The sequence below is a fragment of the Amblyomma mixtum genome, chromosome 6 (genome assembly GCF_055824585.1).
Source record: "Amblyomma mixtum isolate Tamu chromosome 6, ASM5582458v1, whole genome shotgun sequence".
NCBI lineage: Eukaryota > Metazoa > Arthropoda > Arachnida > Ixodida > Ixodidae > Amblyomma > Amblyomma mixtum.
This window is the reverse complement of record NC_143017.1, coordinates 132,211,005-132,237,218: the sequence shown is the minus strand read 5'-3', so window position 1 is coordinate 132,237,218 and position 26,214 is coordinate 132,211,005.

The window sequence follows — 26,214 nt, the reverse complement described above, 5'->3', positions numbered from 1 at the left end:
TTATTATTATTCACGTGGACATAAAAGGAGATGTTGATTCCTGACTATGGCACCGGCTACTCTTTTGCACATAATTAAAGAAAAACACTTTAGCTAGAGACATAACGCTACACCTGCGAACAGGTGCAAGCTTGGCGCCTGTCTCTTCAGGCAGTCAGAATGGTGATATTAAAACGCCACTCAATGTTTTTCTTGCAGTAGTACGTGACCGTTATTCTCGTCCTGAGCCAGCAAATGGGCTTACACCAGCTTGATAGTGCTGGCCTCACAATTACATCGCATGGCAACATTCCAATCCAAGCGCCCTGACCACTTCGGGACTTCGGGCTTTTAACAGATGCACAGTGCCTTTGAAGCCATTTTCAGCACGCACCACTGCGATCAGCTCATCGTTTGCGGCATGGGATAACCATTCACGCATTCATGCTTCATAGGCACGGTCTAATTTTGCTCCATTAACAAACTGACGTCTTGGTGAAAAATAACTGTGAATTCTTTTATTCGCTTCACGAGCACTAAGAAACACATTGCATGGATCATGATTAGTATGTGTGCGGAGTTTAACGCCCTGAAACTTCACGTCGGCTATGTGGGACGCCGTAGCGCAGCCTTCGGAATAATTTAGACCATCCGTGGTTTGTAGCGCCCCCACACACGCGAGGATTCGGAAGACAAAAAAGTGGAAAGCGCTTCCATACAGATTCTTGGCCGATCCCCCAGCGTGGGCATGTGTCACTGTACGAGGATAACAACACAACAATGTCCACGTGTGTTCTAAGCCCAACAGCAGAATAAACCTCCGGCAACCATTTTACCGGCACTGGTCAAAAGCAAATGGTCAACAGTACTTGCACGTTGCACGACTTCCATGAAAGCTATTACATCCGTTAAGCAATGATTCCAAAATACATGCTGACTGTTTCTAGACCTCACAAGACACGCACGCTTACTTCAGTATAGTAAGTCAAGCATAGGCAGCGCTAGAAAAAACGGCAACATGAATATACTCTCTGCTGCTTTGCCTCTTCTTACTAATGAACCAACTAACCAAAACTGCCACTGTTCATCACTTGAAAGGAGATTTCAAATACTTTCGTACTGAATAATACCTGAACTATTCCTTCGCCAATGTGGAGCATGCTTCATTCCAGTTTCATTTCATCGAATAGCCTCAATTTTTCCCTACCGAGTACCAAGGAAGGGCCGTAGAGTGAAAGAAAATAATAAAGTCTAATGGACCGACCTCTCGATAGCCTCAGGCGCTCTGATCAGGGATTGATTTGCAGAAATGAAACTGTAGACACACTTCCAAAGTTCGCCGCCGTTATTTTGCAATGGCTCTTCGCGCGTTGCTTTTTTTTTCTTTTTTTTTGTGGCGTGGAAAGGTCTATAAACGTGGATCTATAAATTTCACTCTCACTGATAGAGTTAACCGGGAAACACCCAAAACTATATACACCCATCTGAGCGAAAGAGTTTCGCTTGGTTTGTAGAACGTAGGTCTTCAAATTATTTTCTCTTTGAAATAAAGAACTTTCAAGCGGGCGCCAGGGCGGCGAATATAGGCACGGTCTTTTTTTTTTTTTTTTGTTCGAGAACCGAGCAAGGAGGTAGGAAGGCGGAAGCAGCCGCCCACCAATCTCAACGGCGTTGACAGGCCACCTGGAAGTTCCGAATTTCGACAGCCTTAGCAACGAGCTGAAAGCAGAATTCAATTCTTGTGAGCGCTCCGAAAACTTTCGCTTGGGGCGCTATGCTCCTCTGTTCAACGTCTACCTCCCTCTTCGTTACTAATTTACGCCCCTGTCACTCGCGATTTCTTTCCGAAGCACCGTCGATGAATGTGCGAGTTCTTTTCCTACGCTCGCTTGGTGGCGTCTCCGAGAAGCGTTCAAAGCGAACTTCGACAGTAATCGAGTACGCGTCTAGCAGTATTTTGGTCCAAACTATATCTTTGGCAAAGCCTACATAGCATCACATGAAAACTCTCGAAGTGAGTAGGTTTTGGTCCAAGCTTAGACACGGAAGGACGAGTGAAAGCGTAAGGAATTCATGACTGGTGAGCAGTATTAAGGATTTTATAAAGCTGTAATCTTGAAAGTTAATTGTTTTTCTGGCTTCTCCATTCTCAAGCCTACTGCACATACAATTCACTTGTGTCCTCCTCAAAACCAACGCCTTTTATTCTTCTCAAGCCTCCGCGAAATTTTTCAGTGGTTCCTTGGTATGCCGATGTTCTTAAGAGATTGAAGAGAAAGAAATAAAACACGAAGACGCTGCATGAACAGAAATCTATTTCCTCCCTCCTCTCCTGAGTGAGGCAAGTTAGTATGGGCAATTAACATTCTGAAGACAACCCCCCCCCCCTCCCCCAAAAAAAATGAAAACAGTGCGGTCAGCTACAGTACCTTAGCTTTTAGCAGTGCACTACAAGGAGCGCCATCCGGTACCCGCAAGCTGATTTATTCGCGAAACTAAGTCGATTATCGCTGGCGTTAGAGGGCCCTTTGGCGCGCTGTAAAAGCTCTTTTCTGCTGGACACCAAAGCCCAACTTTCTTGGACATTAGCGTCCTTGAATGGGATGAATACGCAGTGTATATACCCAGGATAGAACACTGGCACGGGAGCGATCCTCTGTCTTAGACATCTCAATAAAGCCTGTAAATTCTCCCGCAGGGAGTAGAGTTGCGCGACGGTTAGAGGAGACGTGCTTCTCGCAAACCTTGGAAAAAGCGACGCTTCTCGCCTCGCGTGGCATAAGCAATTAATTAGGTCATCACCTGTGGTGTCTGGTAGTTTGGTTTGGTTTGGTTTATGGGGTTTAATGTCCCAAAGCGACTCAGGCTATGAGGGACGCCGTAGTGAAGGGCTCCAGAAATTTCGACCACCCGGGGTTGTTTCACGTGCACTGGCATTGCACAGTACACGGGCCTCTAGAATTTCGCCTCCATCGAAATTCACCCGCCGCGGCCGGGATCGAACCCGCGTCTTTCGGATCAGCAGCCGAGCGCCATAACCAATGAACCACCGCGGCGGCGTCTGGTAGTTCGCTTACTTTTTCTTAGCCCGCAAGTTACGACGGATCGGAAACAACACGTTTTCATTGTACTCTAAATTCATAGTCACTGAAGAAAAAGTCCAGCATTCGTTCGACGAAAAACACTACACTGAAGATCTGATTGTCACATAAAGCTTCGGGGATTTTCACAGTATTTTGCTGCATCATAGCGCGAACGGCATCACCGCGCACTTAATTAACTGTTCAGATAAGTCCTACCAGCAGTAGCCCAAAAATTAAAAAATTTTACTCCCGAGAATTTGTGCTCCAGCCAGAGTGAAGCATCAGCGATTGCGGTATTGCAGTAGTAAAAGGTACGTCTCAATACCATCGTCGCCTTCGGTAAATATCGCACATGCGTAGTTGTGTCCTCAGTGCTCCGTTAAGGGTAAAGCTGTATTACGCGCTATACTCAAAACGGACTTTTAGCATGGTATGTGGCGCCACCAGCAGCCAGCGTCAGCCCCAGTACCAGAGCGCACGGACAGATGGCGCCAGGTACTTGAACGGGTTCGGGTGCCTGGGGAGATCTGCGCATGAGAACAAGCAGCTCTGCTTCCGTGAAGTCAGCTGCGCCGCTCTGATCTGAAACATTTGAAGTCTTCTAGATCACGTGATCGCCACTCCGTGAATAGCGGTATGAGTGGTGCGGGAATACAACCGCGAAAATATGCTCCCCGCGGGAGCGTATAGGGAAACATAGAAAAATTATTCGGCACCAGTAACTAACATTAGCTGACTTAGCATTAACTAAGCATTAGCTAACATTTAGCAGCAACACAGAATGGCCGCCTGTAGCGAACACCTCGGAAGTCAATGGGCATATTTAACTTGTACAATTAAAAAATAGAAAATGTGGCTAGATTCTGCCCGTCTGTCCTTTTTTTAGCGGTCCATTTAACCTACTTGCTTCAACCCCCCCCCCCCCCCCCCCCCCCTTTCATTCTCATTCCTCCTCACATGAACTGTACTACAAAGAAATAAAGTTATTTGCAGAAGAGCGCTAACACTCAGCAGGAGCTCCACCTGAGGATAGATCGACTACCATTCTCAAGGAGAAATACCTGCGTGAGGTTTAGAGCACAATTATACGTCTACATTCAGAAAGAACTTCAGTTAATCCGCAAAGCCAGAATACCTAGTGAATAAATGACAACAGAGTTTTTCTATAGTAAGTGCAATTAAATTTTATCAAATATTTCTTGTTTACCACCAACCAGGATGCACGAAACAAGGAAGAAAACGAGCGGAAGACATCTTTGTTGTTTTGGGGGTATGTCGCACACAAAACAAAAGACAGTTTTTACAGAAATGGAGGCGTTTTGAATGCTTGCGCCTAAGGAATTTACGTTTGAGCTCGTTCTTAATGAAGATAGGCACAAGCAGCAATGACAGATTCTGAAAAGCTGTGACACTCAGATAACCAGTGAGCTTAGATCTGATTAGTGTGCGCTTTCTTTAACAGTCACACTGAACCTGAATTGGGGATGAAACAAGAATAATAATACAATTTACTTTCAAGGCCTTTTTCTTCGTCTCGAGAATTCTGGCAAAGGCAAAAACAACTTCCTCACTTCCTCTGTGCTGTGCTGTTTGGCGCTTTATTTTTTCTACAAACCACGCTCCAACTAGCCCCGCAGCGTGTTTACTGCAGAAAGACTTCGTTTTGTCTTTCACATTAAAGTGTTCATTTTTTGCGTTAAGATGTTTTAGCAGGCTAGTTGGTTACAAAACGTCTTAAATTTAACAGCGAAGTCTGAGACACACACACAGAGGATGAAGAACGGAGACTATCACAGCCTATCAACTGTTGATAGTGGATAGTCAGCGCTGTGTACGTCTTCATTCTTCGTCCTGTATGTGTGCGTCTCAGACAGCGCTTTAACTTCTAGATGATTCATTTATCACTATAAGTCATTCTTGAAACGACAGATTCGACTATGAGGTCAGTTTAATCTTTGGTTTTAGTGTATTTGACGATCCACATGATAGAAAGAGCCGCCGCATCTCCCTTAAACGCACTGCAGTAAAACACGTTGCATAACTAGCTGCGTAACTCGAGAACATGAAGAGCAACAAAAGACAGTGCACAGAAAAAGGGACTACGAAACATGTGCTGTCATTTCAAAACTCATACCCCGTCGTTCCATCTTTCCTGTGCTGTTCTTTGTTGCGCTTTATGTTTTCAATCTCATGCCTTAAATGCGCGCTAATCAATGTGTTTACTGGAGAAGAAAACAATTGTGAAAATTGTTTTCTTTAGAAAAGAAAATAGCGCAGTAATTATCCCACATGTCAGTGGACTCCCTAACCGCGCCGTAAGGGAAAGAAGGAAGATAGAGGTTAAAGAAGAAAGAGAGAAAGAGGTGCCGTAGTTGAGGGCTGTGGAATAAATTCTATCACCTGGAGATCTTTGACGTACACTGACATCGCACAGCACACAGGCGAATTTGCATTTCGCCTCTACCGAAACGCGGCCGCCGCGGCCGGGCTCGGATCCGTGAACTCCGCCTCAGTAGCCGAACGCGCTAACAACCGAGCCATCACGGCGGGTAACCAGAAATGGGCTTGAATACTTTTTATTTACAATTACGCACCAAACAAAAATCAAGTTCGGTTGGGTAGATACTAAAAAAGTACTAATTTTGCTTTCTTAAAAGTATCCATTGCCGCTTTAGTACCTAAGTGGAAAGAAGCCAAAATAAGATATAAAGAGAGATTTCGGAGAATGACACACAGTTCGACCTGCAGGCGTATCATCGGGCCTGCTACTCTGCGCTGGAGGAGGGGCAGAGAAGATATATGTTTATGATAGGTGACGGTGTGGATAGAAGTTAGCGGTGAATATGTATACAACCACATCAGAAGATAGACTAATCACAGCCGATAGTCAAGACCGGTGTTGCATAAGCAACGTAAAAGCGCCCGTATTGCCCGGACAGAATTTCATCTCTCCGTTCAGGTTCTCAGTGCAAGGTTCACGGAGGGCGGCCTGCGCTCGAAATGCGCCAAAGAAGCGGCCAACGCTAGTCTTTCACGTGTGTATACAGGGCATACCGCGAGTATGCAAGCTTCACAGTCTCAGTGGCACCACAAGAACAGTCTGGGGAGTCCGTGAGTCCAAATAAATGCACGTGTCTCTGCATGAAAGTGCCTCCCAGTCTTAGTCAATGGAAAATATTCTGGCCTAGGCACCAAAAGAAGTGCCCGCCGACCAACTGCAGCAATTGTATAGTCTCCCAAATCTATGGTTGAACTTCAAAACTATACTCTTGTGTTAACCACATCCCTGGTTTTGTTTCACCACAACTTAGTTTTCCTCCTGTCTGTATTTTTTTTCACTGTCTCGCTTTATCGAAACTCGTAAGTGAGTCAGAACTGTTTCCTTCCGTCGTTTCCTTTAAGCGTATTTTCACTTCAACCTCGCGTAACTCAGTAGACCTTTTGCATCACTAGAGCCCTGTCAAGCGAATAGAGGAGGGCAACTCATTATGCAGAGGAATCCCTCGCGGCCAACAATTCTGCCTGGCAGCTGCCAGCATGTTTATGGCGAGGCGTCATGCGAAAAAAAAGAGCCTAGAGTGCCAACTTCGGCGATAACAAACAATTACTCTTGGTAATCGCCATGACGTCTCGCGAGGAGGCACCGAACGTGCCTCGTTAATTATCCTGCCATAGAGAGGACTAAATAGGTTTCTAGACAAGAGGAGAGGGTGAGGGAGAGGTGAAGAGAGAGGCTATTAAGGCAGAGGCAGGACCATGTGGTCGCCATCTTGTGGAATCTCCTAATCCAAGAGTGCAAACAGCCCGGGCAGCACTGGGCGAGGGATAACGTCGTCTAAGTAAGTGCCCTGTGCTAGAGCATCCACCTCGCATTCTGGAGGTGCTGGGTTCAATCCCCAGTGCCGCCCGGTACCCATCGGTTTTCTAATGGGTGCAAGGTATTCCCCGGCCTGGTGCTCGGCTTTTCTGGGGTTAAATGCTTGGGAAAAGGGTCTTGGCTTGTGGCAGTTATGCAAAGCCTAATTCTTTGTACCATATTAGACAGAAACAGCGCTTGAAATCCCAAACTCGAGGCCGTGGTCCGACAAACATTTGTCAACGTTATAAAACTCAGGATGTCACTATGGTATAGTGTTGCCTTCCGTATGAGGATGGGCCGTCTTTTTCGCTTCCGTGGAACGAATGTGTTGCCCGTGCCCGGGAGCGGGAGGTGCGATTCGAATTAGCAAGAGTCGTCAGCTTAGCGAGTATTTCATGTTTTCAAAAGCCTCGGTGGGTCGTGAATGCGCCAAACGCTGCCATCTGCTGTTCCTCTGCAAGCTGCAAGCTTCCCGCAATTCACTCTGTCAAAAGCGACGTGGTTGCCAGAACACATCAAGTTGTCAGTGCATATGAGTGATAAATAGCTATGCGCTTGTATATCTTTCTGGAGAAGATAGATAAAAAAAAAACTTCTTTTCTAGTTTCTCTTGTATACGACTAAACTGTCATGTGCGGAACTGAAAAAAGCATATTCGCACAGTATTTAAATATTATTACACAAGTTGTACAAATGATGTACAAAGGGGATAAGCTGAAAGAAGAAGATTGTACAAATCTTGTGACCACAATAAATGGACCCAATACTGTTTGTACATGCGTCCGCAGCGTTCTTATTCTTATGTTTTTTGTGAACTTGTAGCTTTGTTTTTCCTTGAACTTTATACTCTGTAAACTGTCGAACTTTAAAATGGTTTGCTGGGGATATCATACACCTTCTTTTTCCGCAAACTGGTCGAACGGATGTTCTACGTGGAGATGAATTTCCTCTCTTTCGGAGTTCCTTTTCTTTCGTGAATTTAAAGTTATGCATGTTGTCATGGTACAGTCGTTCCTAGTTACGAAGTGTTTTTGTTATGTGTACTAATCCTGTTCTTTTCTTTTCTTGATAATACAGCAGCGCTGACGTCCTCCTCTTCTTGTTTCGTGATGCCGGGTAGGAATTTTAAGAAATGAAATAAACACTGATTGCTAAAAAGTATATTCGCTCGTTTTGGTGACGACCGGCTCAAAGGCAGGTGTGCAAATACTTCTAAAGCCGACATGACAAAAGCTGAATGGTGAAAAATAAACACCAAAAAGCGAAATAAACCTTTGTAAAACAAGCATGTGGCCAATCTTCCAAGTAGCGCGGTGAAGTTGTGCTGCGATAAAAATTAAAGCAATCATTAGAGCACAGTAGCTAATCAGCACGTAGCATGACATGTTTCACAAGCCCTCTACACCAATCCGGACCCATGAGGTAGAGCAAAGATGTAGTCACACCATCAGCAGTAACTCCTCAGTCGAGCGCACCGGTTGTTTTAAGGACGTCATAATGTTATAAATAGCGGCGCAAAAGTTCTGTGTATGATCCCCTACCACTGGTTAAATTTTACATTGATCTGCGGTCAGCGCTTTGTATTCCTAGCCAAGTTCCACACAATGGGATAGCAGGATCTATCAATGTTTCTCCCGGAAGCAGGGCCAGGCAGACGGCCGGATTGGGAGCGCCCGCTGAAGTAAGGTGGAGACGCCGCAGTTCGAAATCGCAAATTTCGTTCAACTCCATTATGTCATGTTTTTCTTCCTTCGCATGCAGAACCAGGTTAACGAAGTTTCTGAGAAAGCTGTATAGCTTTCCTTTGTAGCCGTATGGCTGCGCTCGGGTGGATGCCAATGAGTAATTACTCCCTTATTGTTAATTATTTCTATTTGGTTGAAGCTCCAACCTGCTTCAGTCTTATCATTTCGAAAACGATCCTTAAGAGCCGAAAACTACAGTAACTGCGTGAACACCGTCTTCACACGCACGTGTTGCGACATGGAAACCATGCCAAAAGCCCCAGCTGCGTCGCTCACCTTCTCGTGTGCTCCATTTATTCATATCCGCGCTAAAAGCGATGAATAGGACTCTTGGAACGAATTAGTCACGCCGTTTTCCCTCCAGCTTCTCTTTTATTATTATCGCGTGTTCATGCATGAGCGAACTTTTTCAATAGAGTATGGTCTCCCCGAGATCGCAGTTTATTTCGCAAGACGCAACGTTGCCCTAAGCAACACTGCAGAAACCAGCACCTTGAAAATGATTCTGTTCAGGTGCAAGATAATAACAAGAAAAAAGGCCCGAGGATTAATCACCTTCGCGCCATTCCAATGCAAATGTGCAGTCTTCCAAGATATTTTCAATCTCACGCTGAACATCGGCTCAGCGCAGAATGTCGACGGTGCCGCTTTTTCTTTTCAACTACTCTCACGATGCTGCTGCGCACACATTTCGCAATTCAGTTTCCTTTATTCTTATATTTGACTTTACCTTACAAAACGAGTAGTGTTTTAATAAAGAAAGGGGGAAGTTTTTGAAATGCCTCTTAAATGCTCTGTTTACCATTTAAGCTGAAGTTGGGTATAAAACTCCTAGTAGATAGTTATGCGCTTATGTTAGGATTAAGATATTGCGATAGCGGCCAAATATTTTTTTTTACCTAACCGAGACAAAACACCACGTAGTCTAACCTTAAAATTAAAATTTCTGCATGCTTTCGTGGGCCTGCGTGCGTACAAAAATTGGCCCGAGCGTGATATCTGCTAGCGTTGCACTGCATGTACCAGCCGCCCGTATTATATAGTCTTAGGTAAAAGATTCCGGGATCCTGATTAACGGGAAAAAAAATTATTACGGCGTGGTTAGGCACAGCAGGTCCGTGAAATGCATAGAAGCGTGATAAGACAGGCATGCTCGATGTGATAGAAGAATTCCTTCTGACTGGCTAGAGAGGCAATGCAGAAATCTACTTTTTTCCGTGAATCCACATCACGCAAACTTTTTGCTAAGACTGTACAGTCCTGGTCATAATTATATGCAGCACGCTTCGGCGATCAAACTCCTGACACGCCTTACTCGTAAGTTAGCACGCGCCGCTGATGCCCTCGCGTATGACGCGAAGAAATCATCATACCTTCTGTCCACAATGCGTCGGAAAATTTTAAATATCGAAGCGTGCTCCGTAATATTTTAGCCTCGCCTGTACAAGTCAGCGCGCCAAGTGTTTTGTCTACTAGAACATCGCATATGCCTCTTCCTTTGTAAAAAAAAAAGTAGTTAAATTCATTTTGGGTTTCTTCTCACTTAATATTTAATAAAGCAATGTCAAGACCAGCTAACGGAAGTTATGCAACATTGATCTCCGAAAATATTCTTGTAACGATAAAAGACTCTGAGGCACACCAACACAGGGTTCAGTAACTCTTTCCAGAATGCGGATGGGCTGAAACGCCAGAAATTGTCAATTTCAGAAATCGAACAATGAAGAGCAAAACCCAGTGTGTGTCCGAATCTTAGAAAAAAAAAACACACTAGCAAAATTGACCAAACAATGTAAAAACCCATCAATTTTGTAAAAGTAAAATTTGAATACACACCATTACCGCTCGCAAAACCAAAATCAAAAACGTTCGCAAAGAGGTTCTTTCAATAAGTCGCACTATGCGATTACATACGTTTACTTAATGATCGCCACATTATTAATTGCTAACTTCGGTATAACTTTCTGGTAGGAGCGACCTCACGTACATATTTAGTAGTCATGTTGTGGCAGCGTTCAGAACAATAATTCAGAGTGTTTTCTGCCTGGGTAGTCAGTGATGTCGACGAGAGTCGTAATGCTGATAGTCATGAAAGGGGAGAGGAAAAAACATAGACCGGTCATGAAAACAGCTTACCTAGCTTACCTAAAACAACGTGTAAGCCAAAGTTTCAGACCAATTGTCGATCAAGAAACAACGCTGCACATGACGCTTAAGTAAAGCCTAGCTGTCTTCATAAGGCGCACTGCACAAAAATTTAACCCGACTAAAATTTTTCTTCCATAAAATTTCCAACTTCTTCATTTTTTTTATGATACACTGTAAGCACTGGCGGTCTGCGCTTGAGTTCTCGCTTCCAGCCCTCAGGAGGCCTGAAAATCCTTTCAACACACGCAACCGACGAAAAGCGCCGACTTTAGTGCTTATTAGCATCTTATACAAGACCTACATGTGCACGACAGCCAGATCAGAGCAGCGAATCCTTAGCAGTTGCCGGAGCGCTCCAATTACTTTCCCTGGAGAACTTTCGATCTCAAAATTTTTTAATCCACTCTCACGACAGCCCGCCAACGTCGAAGAAGAGTTGAAAGGGCTCTATTATCTGTGACTCTGGGCAAGTTCTGAGAAGCCCTCTCAACGTCTCAGCCACGCGAACCGACTCGAACGTATCTCACGGAGTGTACTGCGTCGTTCGAGTCTTGTGAGCCTCCAAGTTGCGACATCTCAGCCACGTGTGCAGCCAATTAGCCTTCATAGAACCTGGCCGTCTGTTGACGTCTACTCACAGACACTGAAGTGAGTTTTACGCTGCTGATTACCTCCCGTTATACAGAGTCCTTTAAAAAGATATTTAAAAATTTCTAACGACATATGCTCCAAATGGAAACGATATCTTTTCAGGAACAATGCGGCAGCTGCGGCGGATATCAGTTTTTATGTATCATGCTGATTATGAAGTTAATGTGTTAAATTTACCGATCAATTTTTTAACTAGCGCAGACTAACGGCTGGGGCCAATGGCGAGTTCGTAGCCACGGACGAAACGACGCCACAATCTTTATTTTAGAAATAAATAAAAAGGCGTTTTCTGAAGCCCTGCAGTGCTAGGAAATGTGGTTTTGTTTTGTTTTTTTGCACGCAACCGAGACTGGCGTGCACGATGAGCGCAGGAAGTTGAGTGCATATCCAACTTCTGCTGGTGACGTGTTGCAGTGCCTACGGAGCCCAGCTTGAAGCGTTTGCGGTATTAAGGCGGAAGCCCTGAATGTCTCATCGTTGTAAGCAGCAATTGTCGACAGAAATGTCACGCTTTTCAATTGGTCGAAACGGTCCTGACGTCACAATGCGCGAATTTCAAACGGGGCCAATTGTACTTTGGCTAGTAACCATGCAACCAATTGAAGGGATCGTATAGTGATGCTCCAAGTAAGTGGGATTGAGCTTAGTTAATCGCTCAATTACCCAATTAGCTTAATTAACTTTTCTATTCAGGCCATATAAATAAATAAAACCGATTAGGAAATTGGTCGAGCTCGGGAATCGTACCCCGGTCTTCGGCGTGCGAGACGAGCATGCTATCCACTCCGCCATGCCAGCTCGATGGTTTGGAATGAACAAAGGCGCGTCTAGTGAATACGGTGTCTTCGCTCACTCCCATTCTCATCCCTTCCCTTCCGGCGAGGTTTAGGTGTCCACCGAGATATGAGAGACATATAATTTCCTTTCCTCAAAAACCAATTTACCGACTAGCGAGGCGTAGAACCGAATGGGCGATGGCGTTCTATGGACTCCCTGGCAGCGTTGCAAGACGCTGTCGCGTTCCACTCTTAGAGGCGAAGCTTAACATCTTAACCACACATCAGTGACCACACCTGAGGTCAAAAAAGTGCCCCCCTGAATTTTGACGGCTGTCCACCGAGATATGTGAGACAGTTACGGCGTGATTTCCTTTCCTCAAATACAATTTTCATTTCTTTCATTACGGGACGTCTTTGTCTTTCTTCTTTCACTCCCACTTCCTTCCTTCCTCTATGGTGCGGTTCGGGTGTCCACCGAGATGACAGAGAATTACTGCGCCATTTCCTTTCCTCAAAAAGCGTTGCGTTCAAAGGGCGACGCATCGCGCCGAACGGGTGGTGGCGTTCCGTGGACTCCCTGGCAGTGCTACAACACGCTGTCGTGTTCCACTCCTAAAGGCGAAGCTTAAGCGTCATCAATTAGCAGTTAATTAGTATTCAGGGATTAATCAGCAATTAACCATTAGTTAGTGATTTGTCATCACTTAGTAATTAGTACTCAATTATATGTGACGCCACCAGTGCCACAGAAGCAGCGAAAGTGGTGCGGAAAACGCTTTCGCCTCTACGCACTTTAGACAGTCAATGTGCCCCCTGAATTTTTCAGCCGCGGCATACACCTTGCTTTGTTTTGTTGCTCTCCAAAACGTAGTTGTCGATGATAATCCTTATTCTGACATAAAGCTAGGCAGCAAAAGCGAGTGCATATAGTGATACAACTATACAGGGAGTTGTGCCGTAGGCACTAAAACGACACCACCGGATGCTCCTTTCGCAGAGGGCTTCTTACGCGTCTCATGCGCTCAGTTCAGATTTTTTGCACAGCCACTTTCGACAGCCCAATCCTGGCTTGAGCGGTGTTAGGCGATGCGGTAACCGTAAGAGCGCGAGGACGAAAACTAAGGAGAAGGTTAAAGCAAGAGTGTGGTGGAAAGAGCTTCACCTTTTACCCTGTAGTGACCCGCTTCACCGCGCCGCCCAAGCGCCGACGGCGATGATGTTATTGGAACAAGCAAGCACACGCGAGAGAGAACGCTGGGACGTGCTTAATAATCCATTTTGACGCGCCTATGTTCTGACCGCGTCGAAATTGGAAAGCACGACGACCAAGGTTGATGCGCCTGAATTGCTCTACATCATCTCTTACCGCTAACTGGTCAATGAGCTTCCGCTTCACTAGTTTCTTCAATTCCCTCTTAAAATCTAGGCTAATTACAGACCTTACCATCCTGTCGTCGCTACAACGCACCTTTCTGAAGACCTCCACATCCTGCTCTATGCCAGTATGACTACTTTTCAAATTGAAGTCTCACCATTGGGCCTGTTCCACGTCAATTTCCTGTTGTCTCGTTTTCGAAAGAAAGTATTTATGATCCGTAAATTATTTCTTCCTGAGTACCCTTCTAACAACTCCCCTTGCCATTCCTATAGCCTATGCCATAGTCGCCTACTCTCTGATGTCCAACCTGCTTCTTGCCTAACTTGGCACTGAAACCGCCCATCAGTATAGTGTACTGTGCTTTTACTTTACTCATTGCTGATTCTATGTCTGCATAGAACCTTCGACAATCGGTCACCATGGCCAGAGGTAGGAGTGTAGGCCTGTACCACCATCAGGTTGTACGTCTTAAGCCTAATTACGATAACCCGAACCCACTCACTCGTTAATACTATAAAACTCCTCTATGTCGCATATCCTGACTGATGAGGAATCACACACCTAGTTCCCGTCTGTCCGCTAATGCACGATATCATAGCACGTGCCCGCCCTTTAGCACTATATATGCCTCGTCTGTCCACCTAACCTCACTAAGCCCTAAGACAAGCCATTTAATGCCCGCTAGTTTCTCGAGCAGCACTGCTCCACTAGCCTCACTAGATAAGGTTCTAGCGTTAAACCTTGCAAGGTCCACTTTCCAGTGGCGGCCTGTCTGGAGCCAGTGATATTTAGCACCCTCGGCTGCGTCCCAGGTCTGACCGCCACCTTCGTCAGTTGTTCCTCAGCCGCTGGGAACTGAGGCCCGAGGGTTAACTGGTTTGTTCATAGAATTCATTGTTCACAGAATAATTGGTTGTTCATTCGTTTGTTCATACTACACCAGGGAGGGTGGCCAAATCATTTTCTGGTGAGGGAGTACGTTGTCGGTTCTGGTCACCGAGATCAGGCCGCACCCCAGGCCTGGTTATGCAATTCCATCGCATTTTCAATAGGGAAGTTCTTACTAATAATGTAATACAGTTGTGCCTCATGGGTAAATTGCCAATATACACCACATCCGGTATGGAACTGCATATATTTCAGGATATGGGATACCGAAGCTCTTTTTCGTAAATACGAGCAAATGACTGCAGTCGCACGCAGCCAAAATAATGTCACCTCATCTAGTTATGCGCACCGATTACGTTGTCATGCAAAAATAATAAAAAAACAAGAGTTCCATTCGAAAATTACGTCACTTGGCATCCTCCCTACATCAAATAGCAAAATGCCGATTATTATTTTCTCCAACATTAGCATTTCTGTGACGGACCTGAATGCGGAGGCTCAACTCCTTCCGACACTGGAGGACGCAAGAACGCATTTGAAGTCGAGTTATATTCAACCCGTACATTGGCCGCAAGGTAGCTTAACTGCTACAAAAGCCCTCCCCTCCTTTCAACTTCCCAGAGCATCTTAATGAATGAACCAGGAGCATTTCAATTTCCGGGCACAAAGGATGCATTGCGGCGTGGCACATGCTAAGAACTCCGGAAACTTAGCTTAACAGTTTCTTTCATTCACTGTCTCTCGAGGCTCCTGAAGCTGTGGCTTGTGGGAAAACTGCAGTCCTAACTCCGCATGCCCTACAGCCCCTTTCGCCGTCCGCTTTATGGAAAGTAGTAAAGGGAAAGATAGAGAGATTGAAGTGGATACAGAAGAAGTGGATATAAGGGCTAGGCCAGATCACGGGAGCAGGCATGTGGCCTCGACTAATAGCCATTCCCTTGGCCAAGTTTTAATCAAGCTCTGGCGCGTTACACATCTGCTCAGTGGTCGGCTGCTCCCCTGAAACGTTTCTCCTGCGCTTCGCAGGTCAGGGCTGACTGCGACCCTATGAAACCCTGCCTTCTTTCATTTCGGCATTTTCCCAGCGCTTTAATGAAAAGGGGATAATATGCGCACAGGGCCAATAATGCTCATGCGTAATAGCCTCAGAGCCGTGTGAACAGGGGTCTCACGTATTTTTTTTATTTATAATACTGCTGTCTCTCCATTAGAGACGTTCCAGAAGTGGTCTAAACAGCATTTGATTACAACAACGTCGAATGCCATGGTTACGAAATCCTCTCCAAAATTTATCGTCATAACGTCCTTAACAATACAGGCAATTTTACCTGTTAATGTGCGGCTTAAATACAGAGTGTAAAAAAGTGCGAAAAGATGGCTCCCGTTAAGATGGTTTACCTCCCATGTGGTTGTGGTTTCAGCTCAAGAAATTAATCTGGCCCTACAGTCCTTTAATGCGCTGGTCTATAAAAATATATCCTGCGGGGAAGCACGATGAACGATTACTATATCCGGGACAAAATATTGCTCTTTTCATATGGGTTCCCCAGGCGATTTCACGGAAATATAAAGTTGCTAACTTGATGTAAAAAAAGTGGCAGTATAGCAGAAAATCGTAACCAAAATAAAATACAGCCCAATAGTTCGCGCTCTATTTTTCGCGTGTTGTGGCCCTGGCAACTTAGCATTTTTCTCGTAAAATGGGCACCTGAGCACGCTTGAGATTTTATCCTCACTAGTAATCGCCGCCACTTCACACTGAATACACTGAATACTTCGGAGGGTAAATCTATAGGCCAGTTGGTGAGACATAACGACCAAAAACCGCAACAGACCCAAGACGGAGGCAGGCGACAACAAAGGGTGGTACATGCAACTGAAAATTTATTGAAATACATCATGGGTTTTATAGAAGACCACCCGTGCGAGCCTATAGCCAATAGTAGGACAGGACAACTGTATTGCCGCCGGCCTTCGTCCTGTGTCTGCTGCGGTTTTTAGTCGTTATGTATTCACTTCAGACAACGCCTAGAACGAAGAAGTTATGGAAGAAATGATGCAAATTATTTAACCGCAACACTGCTTGATCAAATCAATCATTCACAGTCCTTGCCACTTCATTGCACCTAAAATAAAAATGGCATCTCCATCCCTGTCCTTGTGGTGCCACAGCATATAAATTCGTACCAACTCGCCCAATTCTCAACCCTTTTGTGCATCTTTCTGTCAACCATTTGGTAATTTAGGTATTTTTCAGCGTGCGATAATTCGGTACTTTACAGCCTAGGATTTGGGGCTATCAGTGAAACGAGTGAATGAGCCTTGCGATGCCTCGCTTGCCGGGCTTCCAGGGGAACCTTCCGCAACAGCCGTGAGCGTCAGCTTTCTGCGTGTCAGCCATTCCCTCCTTCTCTCTGTCCCGTTTATGTGTGTACTGTTGTGCTCCTGTAAAGCGTGCTCTTTCGCAATTTGACCATAGTTGAGAGGAAGCCCCCCTAAGAGATACAAAGTTTACAATTGGTCTTAATGGGGGTGCAGTATAACATCACCGTTTACAATGCAGCAGAGTAAATACAAGCCTCGACTTCAAAGCAGTTTAGGAGTGCAGTGCCCATCTCCCAGTGCGTCCTACCTTGGAGCACGTGAACTTTGGACTGAGGGCTGTACAACTTGTGTCCGGCCTAGTTAGTCTGACACAAAAAAAAAATCACTTGGTTGTCGAGTAAAAAACTAAATTGGGAACATCAGAGGCAGATTGTAGAAAGAAAAGGCTGCTTTTATATTACAGTATATGAAGCACAAATTACTGACCAGCTGCTAAATGAAATCAAGTCATCATACTTCTCTGAAGCAAATTTTCGTTTTTTGAAAGGGCATCGAGTGAAAATGAATTATACAAAAAAATAAATGTGAACAAATGAATTTATCCTGTCGTTACACAAGTTCACTAATAAGCAGCATTGTGGCTTGGTTATTAACAAAGGACATCGTCCTGTCTGTTCCGAGGTTGAGTAATGTGGTCTAGATAACATAACTGCGGGTATAAAATTCTGAATATGTCGCAACAGCGCGTTGTTAAAAGAAAATTGTTATTAACCTCGTGCACTACAAAGACTCGAGTCAGTATGAGCAACGCTTTAATCTCAATGTAGTTTTTATGTGTTAACCGGAAGAGACAAGCACCTCAATAGATTAAAACCAGGGAGTATGAAAACACAAAGCGCTTTTTTTTTCTGAGGGTCTGCAGTTATTCGAGGTAAATATATTACCTCGTGCGCAACCGAAATATCATCAACAGCAGGATGAGAAACAATGTGCATGTTAAGAAAGGTGCAATAAATTATCCGCCCTGAATTATTCCAATGGCGGGCTGTTCACATCCTATTGCGGAAACAAAAGCTGGGTTTCAAAAGCAATAAGCGCGATTCTAAAAGACTCAAGCGGTGCCGCAATAGCTATAAGTACAAAAAGTTGTAAACATGTAGCAGCTCTCGCTTTCGGGCTAGGATAAAAACGTCATACACAGCTGGGATTTCTAGCGGTACTAAAACTTTTTTTTTTTGTTTCCTTTGCGGAGAAAACTGCTCCTCTAAAGAACTTTTTTCCGAAATGCATACTCTGTGTGCAGTGCTCATGCAGCCCCACATATCATGTTCTAAACTTGGGGTTTATGGCGCTACGAAAAGCACAAAACCGACTGCATAGGCTGCTGACATACTACTCGTCAAGGTCAAACGAAGCATGGGGGGAGAGGAGCGTCCAAGAAGGAGGCGGGCTATAAAACGCGCCTGTGTAATCTCTATGATTCAGTATCTATGTCGCGAAAAAGAGTTCCAATAACGTTTGAGCTCCAATAACGTTTATGATTGCAACTCCTGGAAAATTTATGAACCATATATCAGCATCAGTGAACGTCCAGAGTTAGCTCACATGTGGGTAACTTAGAAGTTGTTTTTTTTCCTCACTAATCCGACCGAATAGGCTGCCCGACGAGTAATGTGCTTTTCGTCGGTATACTGTGAGCATTTCTCTAATAACTCCGAGTTCAGTAGCGAAAATACATTGCGCAACTCCAAATTTTCGATGCAACATGAACAGCCAGAGATCAATCGTATAGCATATCTAGCACAGCCACGCGAATTATGGCAAAATAAAAGGCGCTTGCGGCTCCCAGCTTAGTAAAGGAGCTAGAGTAATAGTGAGCAGAAATTTTATAGAATATTTGAATATGGGCATTGCAACATCAGTACTTGACCTCCGGGTCAGTTTCCTCTACGATAAAGGGCGTCGCGCAAAGCGCTAAACACAAACGTGAAGACCTAGGACTGGTGCAACAAAAATTAGACACACAGAAAGTACAAACAGATCGGGAAAATAGCCTCTTTGTCTTTACATTTGGTGCGTGTAGTGTCGCTTTCGTTTTTCGGGCACGCACATGGGTGTAATAAGAGAGTAATGCTACCACAGAGATGGCAGCATTTCGTCCTTAGAGTAAGTGCAATCGCTCGCTCTGGATGCAAATTTGAATAATACAGTGGAGCCCACGCTTAGAAAACACTTCCCGAGAAGTTCGAAGGGAGACGAAACGCAGATATCAAGAAACACCCCCGCTGGAAAATATGAGCAGAGATAACATCCCGTCAGGTTCTCATGGGCTATGACTGGCTACTGTTTCTGTAGATGACACTAGAGCTAGTGCGGTCATTCCACTTCTGTATCTCCATTCAAGCAGCTGACTCTGGAGTCCTGAACCACAGAGGCCCCAGGGCAGCCGCCGTAGGCGGTCTTAAGGCAGAGATATAGCGAAGGAAGGGAAGCTGGGCACGCTTGCTCTTCTTCAAGCCAACACAGCTATCTGGAAAAGAAAACGCATAAGCACGCGAACTACAAGCGAGAACACAGACCAACAAAAAAGCAAGGCATTGTTGTGCGCCGTCACTAGTTTCCTCCAAAATGTCGGGAAACTACCATTTCGATTGGCACTCGGAGACTTGCTGATCGAAAGACTGCCTTCATCTCTCCCAGAGACCGTTCCGGTTGTTATTCTCGGTGTATACTAGTATGCCTTGTTTGAGAGAGAGAATTGTAGCATTCCTGCGGTCTAGAATCGTATCTCCGTGAGGCAAGATCCGAGCCGCTAGATTGCAGAGTAGTGGAATGATTACAGGTGTACAGTTTCGCGTTGTTGTCATTGTGACGAAAACAGCACGGAAAGAATAGAGCTTCCGGACCTTATAGCAGAATTATAACAGACGAGAAGTGAAAGACACCGCGCTTGTACGCGCGCTTCTCCACGTTAGGAAAACCCGACAGACAAGGTCGGGCACGAAAGCGCCCTTTTATGACACACGCGGGTTCTAAGCTCCATTTCGTAAGATTTTATTTGAAAATTGCTCAAACTATTCCTTGTGCTGCTTTGTGGGTTGGAATGGGGGCTGTGTAAGCAATTGAAGCCATAATTAGAAAGGCAGAACGCAACGCTTTTTGTTTGTCGTGAAACTGTCATAATTGCTTTTTTTCTAAGTTCCTCAAGCCTCTTGCATAACAATAAAATTCGTTTTGCAGTAACAACTTTGCCCAATTCGCGCGCAGGTTGCTTTCTTTCAAGAGAACCGGGCCCAATGAATGTTTGTGTCCTGTGCTAAGACGACATAGAATCACTTCTATGAAATGTTCTTGGTGTGTGCATGATTTCTATTCTCCTGCCACGGGTTTTATCTGTTTGAGTTTGTTGTTTTTTCAGTATACCGTTCAGTATGCCATTGGCGTCTCATGCTTTTATGCTTATATTTTATGCAGTCCTTATTTTGCAAATTCCCCTTCTTTGCTTGTGTGTCACCAGCTCGTGCTGAGCATGCATCAGCTCTTTTGTTCTGGTCTGCACCGATATGACTGGACACTTATCGCAGCTATATCTGAACTCATTGTGTTGTGGCTTTTACTGTGGCGTTTATGATGTCCGCTAGTGATGGTTCAATTGCATTTCTGGTACATATAGCCCTAGTAGTATACAGAACCAGTCGGTGGAAACAATCAGACTTAGAGCGGTGTTGAGTATTATTTTCGGTGGTGAAAGCAGCTCAGAAGCGCCTATTATTATCCCGCACTTCAGTCTATTGCGATCCCCACTATATGAAGTCGGTCGCTCATTAGTTCCACGGAATGGGCAACAAACCAGAATGTTTAACCTAAGAAATACGCACCCTTTTAAATATTTACGAACATTAAACTAACAGAACTTGTTTAGAAAAATTTTGATACGTGTTTCGCCGAACATCTTGCACAGAACGCGCTGCGGTAGGAGCAGGGCTATGTTCGATACTTTTTTAAGGAGTAAGGGAACAATCTCGTAATCCCAGGCAGCGAAGCACACTTTTAAGCGCATGTCAAGTGTCAAAGCTTCGAGCACTTTTTCAGCCGCAGTGTTTTCCTGAAGTGCGACACAACGTTGAGTACATCCACCTGGTCTGACGGGGGTCCTACGCCTCCAGCTATTACCGCCTGTACCACCGTGGCTGACCTAATGGGAGTGTTGTAACGGCGCCCTAAATCAACCTGAGCACACCTTCAGCAGAAGCTCCTAAGCTCCTTTAAAAGGGCCACACCTATCGCTTGCTTGACCAGAAGAAGGGAGAGGAATGGTGGCGAGGCATTGCCTCAGACGCCTTTTTGAGTGTCGTACACGCTCTGCAGGGAGTCAAGCGCGGCTTGTCGGATGTTGGTAATGGCTTGCGAACCCTACGGCTCTTGGGGAGAAAGAAAGAACCCATAATCCCCGACCTCCTTCATTCTTCTTCTCTTTGCCTCGCCAAGCTTAGACTTGACCTGGTTGACCAGAAGAACAACTAAAAGTGGAGAGGTCGTTTACGACGGAGCAAAAGAAAACATAAGGAAAGACCGTTAGGGCTGAAAACGTAAGCCACGGCGATGAAATCTCCCTAGCAATCATCGAAGGTGGGCTGTGTTTTTAGATTTAGGTGATCTGTGTTTTTGAATGTGCTGAATTGGCTTTTCTGCACTGCATATATATGAAATGGCGTCACTGGCATTTATTATGCATAAAATGAAGAGTCTGTTTGTATATTTGATAATGTGGAAGGAGTTAATTTGATTCCGATTACAATACAACGCATAGCAACGCCATTTTATAACTATGCAATTTGGGAAAGCCAACAACGGTAACACAGAAGCCACTTAGCTGACCATCTTCCCAAAAGTATGCGCTATTTAGAAAACACAAGCGTTTGTGTCGCTTGTGTCGTGTGTTATTTTGTCCGCGCATTTTCTAAGTAGCACATACATTTCGGAAGGAAAAGCCAACTTAACATAACTCTTTCGCTTAGCAAGTTGACGGCTTTCAATTCTGCAATGTAACATTATCCCTTCAAGTTTCAAATAATAATGTTTATTAGTGAATTTTAGTTATTATGTCCGCCTTGCTGCAGAAACTACGCTGCACAGACCGTACCGACATATCTCTCACCGTTTTTAAAATAAAACTTTGTTAACTTTAAAAAAATAATCTGTATATATAATGTGAGATAAAGCTGGAGGGGAAACTTGAGCTGTGCCTATGGCATGATAGCGTTAATATGCTAATAGCCATGTATGCGAAATTTGTCATTCTCTACTTTACAATCATAGATCCCTGGCAGTCCTAGTACCACTCCTGGCGCCGTGGCGCAGCGGTTAAGCGATGCGCCACTGCCCTGCGATGGCAGCTGCTGCCACTAATGGGGCTTGAGAAACCCAGGTCGCTCTTCCCGAGCGACCTCTCGTGACCGGTCACTAATTCAACCGCCACCTGCCACGATGTTCCGTTTGCTTACAATCTGGTAGGCAGGTTTTGATGACGTCACATGGTCAGGCGACCTAGGCTGCCCGCCTAGGTTGCTTCTCTGGTGACTTTTCGCTTACGTCACCGACGACGCCGACGACCCTGGATGCTCCGCTGAATGGCACCGTTAACGCCATCACGTTAAAAGATATAGTTGGATGAATTAATTTTTCACAGTTCGTGCGGTACGCTGGTAGGCTGAGATCAATAAGCCCACTGTTCCTTCCTGGCTTCTTCTGTTATCTGTGCCTAATTTTACTGCTTTCGCTCTAACTCTACTCGCCTATAATTATAAACCTTGTTTTTAGGTGCACATTGATGCAATCCTGAGATATGCCTATCTTAGCGGTGTAGTGCAAGCAAGCACTGACAATATGGCACCAGCGGCGCAGGGTTGTTTGCTATGCGATCGCACGCATTATTTAAAGCTTGCGCATGCAGCATGCTTAAAGCTTCCTCGCTTGCATGCAGCCGCGTCTTTACGAACGGCATTTTGTGGCCGCCAGCACCCACGGTGCGCGATGCGCTCCAAATCACTGCCTTCTGAAGCGTAAGAATCGACCTTTGATGCTGCATCTGGTCTCTTCAGCCCTTCAGTCTCTTCAGTGTGGCTTTGACCATATTCCAGGCTTGATAAATATTCCCTATGCTGTGTTGTTCTCAAACGTCAAGTAATGAGTCGCACATGCATAACCAAAGCCAGAACCGAATTCGTCGCATTTACTAGCGAGCAATGGGTAATTTTATTGCTTCGGTATGGTGTGCTATGTGCGCTGATCGCTGGGTTTAGCTCCAGCTCGAGGACCTGATTTGGCAAACTAGCGCAGATCTGGCCATATATTAAAACACTTTGCAACTTACCTTTCATCTCCACTCTGGACTATGCGTTCAAATGCACGGTTTGCGGTCAATGCCCACTCCTCCAGCGAACACACGTGGTTGTTCAGGGGTTCCGTTGTTTGACCGTGGAGCGTTTGTTAACGGTTGCTGACCCCGCTTCTGCCGCATGTACATGGAGGAGAAATTCAGGACTTTTGGTGTTACAGAAAATAAATCATTAAATTTATCCTACTTCTTAATTTCGCTACAGTGCTAAATACTTGAGTCTCAGTTCGATTTTTAGCCATAGCAACATTATTCGTATTCTCACACGATGTAGTCGAGCGAACAGCCAAACGTAATGCAAAGACGAAAGACAACAAACATCAGAAGTGCGTCGCAAGAAGGGTATATTTGTGTCAAAAGGAATATAAATGTTTCATAGCAAAGGCGTAATAGAAGGCAGACAACGCTGAGAGTGAACAAAAGAAACCCTTACGAAATTATGCGTCAAGAAAGAAGGAGAAACCTTTATTTTTTTAAGTTCATTTTAGAACTGTCACTACAATTACCGCCTTCGAAATAAATTCCGAACGTCAACTTTTAAGCGCAGAAAGAAACCGTATAGCAAGCGACATTTTTTTTTTTAACCCGACCTGTCTTCCAAGCCAGCGCCATAAGCAATCATTCCCGATGTGCAAGCCACGCAGGTAACTAAGATTTCCACCCAATCGAAGTGCGCTGAAGCAAAGAAAATCACCAACTTGAAACAAAATGCACAGTAGAACTCAAAAGCAGGAGAGCGAAGAGGCGTCGGATGCGCATCCTAACAAGCTGCCACTCCTCCCATTTCAAAACGAACAAACAAACAAATCAAGGCTGAAATCTAAAACAAAAGCTCATCACTCTTCTCGTTCTTTCTTTCTTTTGTAATTTTTCGGCTGCTTAGTATCGCATGTATAGAACCGAGCCGCTGAGAGGTGCGCGCCTGAAGAGAAGTGACGGCTCTTCGCCGTGTCAACGAGCTCGCGCATTGCAGCGAGCCCCGGTGACGAGAATCGCACTCTACAGCCCGCAGTTGTTTCCTGGAGTGGGGAGCATCTTTACTTTCCAGGATTTTAGGGGACGGCCTTTGTCATGGCGTCTTGTTTGCTGGCGCTTGGTGTCTGTGGTAGGACATCACAGAAGCAAGCCGGAAAAGTGTGCAAAGTTCGCGGACTACACGCGTCTCGAGTGTTCCTGTCAGAAATTTCTAGAGGACCACTAAAAAATAGAGAGCGAAAAGAGAAAAGGAAGCTAAGGCTAGCAGAAACACGAACGAAAGTGTCCTCAGAGCGCGCTTGTGCCCGACACCCGCGTAGAGAGAAATAAAAAACTTCCTTTGCTTTATAAGAGGTGTTGATTCTCGAGGTATTGTGGGTGTGGACCCTAGTCAAGGGCTCCAGATGCCTCAGCTGTTGAGCGAGCCCAGTTGATCAGCTTGAGCTAGTCTTCCAGGTTTATGCTGGATAGCGTAGCCTCCCATTGCTCTTCATTGGGGTTGTCTATCTATGTCACTACCTTCGTTTGTTGGCAGGCCCATGCGGATTATGCATCAACAGTCGTCTGACGCTCCGAGTCGAAGCAGGCGAAAATCACGAAAGAGTTCGAATCAAGGAACAATGCTCGGACTTTCTGACCCGTACTCCCACAGTTTGTCCAATTTATAGCTGTGGACAGTGAACTAAATGACTACTTTTTATTATATTGTGTTGAACCTGGCATTTACGTGTAATTTGATGGTGGCTTGAATTATCATGTGGTGACGTCGTATGCGAGATTTACCCCCCCCCCCCCCCCCCCCCTGAAACCCAGCTGTCTTCCTAGTGTGTTACCGGGTTTCTGTCTTACCAAGGAGTAAAAACTAAGAAAATGCAGCCCCGCGTTTAGGCATCGAATCATGCGATTTGGTTTAAAGATTATGTAGGTATAAGAAGGTAAGACGGCAACTTCATTCATTTTGTGTAACTACGGTGAATGTTTGTTGGTGTTTTTTTTTTTCGACAGACAAGAAAATGGTGAGAGAAGAATGCGGCTAATATAGCTTCGCAGCAATGTGAGAGAGGTCGCAAGTAAGTTATTAAAGTTGTATGTAAGCATCTGCGATCACTCATTCTCAACAGCAAACGTTGTAGACCAGGGCAAGTGTAGTCAAAAATGGAAACGAAGGCGATGAGTTTAATCCCGCTGTACTAAGTTGCCATCTGTCATCGTTTGCAACCACACCGACCTTTTCGAGTTCTTTTACAGCGCGGAAGAGGAGGAGGAGGAGGAAAAGCGGGGTGTTTATCTTAGTACTGGCTTTGTGAATGCGAACAGCACAAGAAGGTATCGGTGTATGTATATGTGTCAATGCAAAAAAGGTTTCTGAGTATTTGGACTAGTTTTATAAGTACTCAATAAGTAACAGTGCTACATTTGGTCTCGGTTTTATTTCGACGTTGACGAATTGAATTTGAACGTTTACGAACTTCTATACCCGCTTGAAGCAGAAGTAGACATGTAGTGAAGAAACAGTCGTTATTGTTTAAATATTTTCCTTTTGTCTAAGGATACAATCAGAGCACACAGCACAAATAGCGCGTTTTCTTTTAGACGGGTCAATATCGCGCTTACATACTCCGATAGAGACCCGTGTCAAACCGTTGGTGTAATGGGTTGTCGGGAACAACAAAAACACACAAAAAAGGCGTTGAAAAAAAGAACGAGCAGGAATCGTAAGTCGTTAACTTTTTTCTCGATGCGAGTTTTTTCTTTTAACAAAGCGCACTGTTCTTAAAAGCTAAAGCGCTGATGTGCGCCATCTGGCCGTCTGGCCGTAGATCTTAAAACACTGCAGCTTCTTTTAGGGCTGGTCGCTTGACCAAATGTCCGAGCAGTAACAACGCCCTAAATCAAGCTGGTTCTACTACAGACGGCAGCTGTCGGGACGCACCTCTTCCAGCAGCTGTTGTGGCTGAGATCAGCGATGTCAAAGATAGACGCCGAAATGGAGTAGTTGCCGCGAGT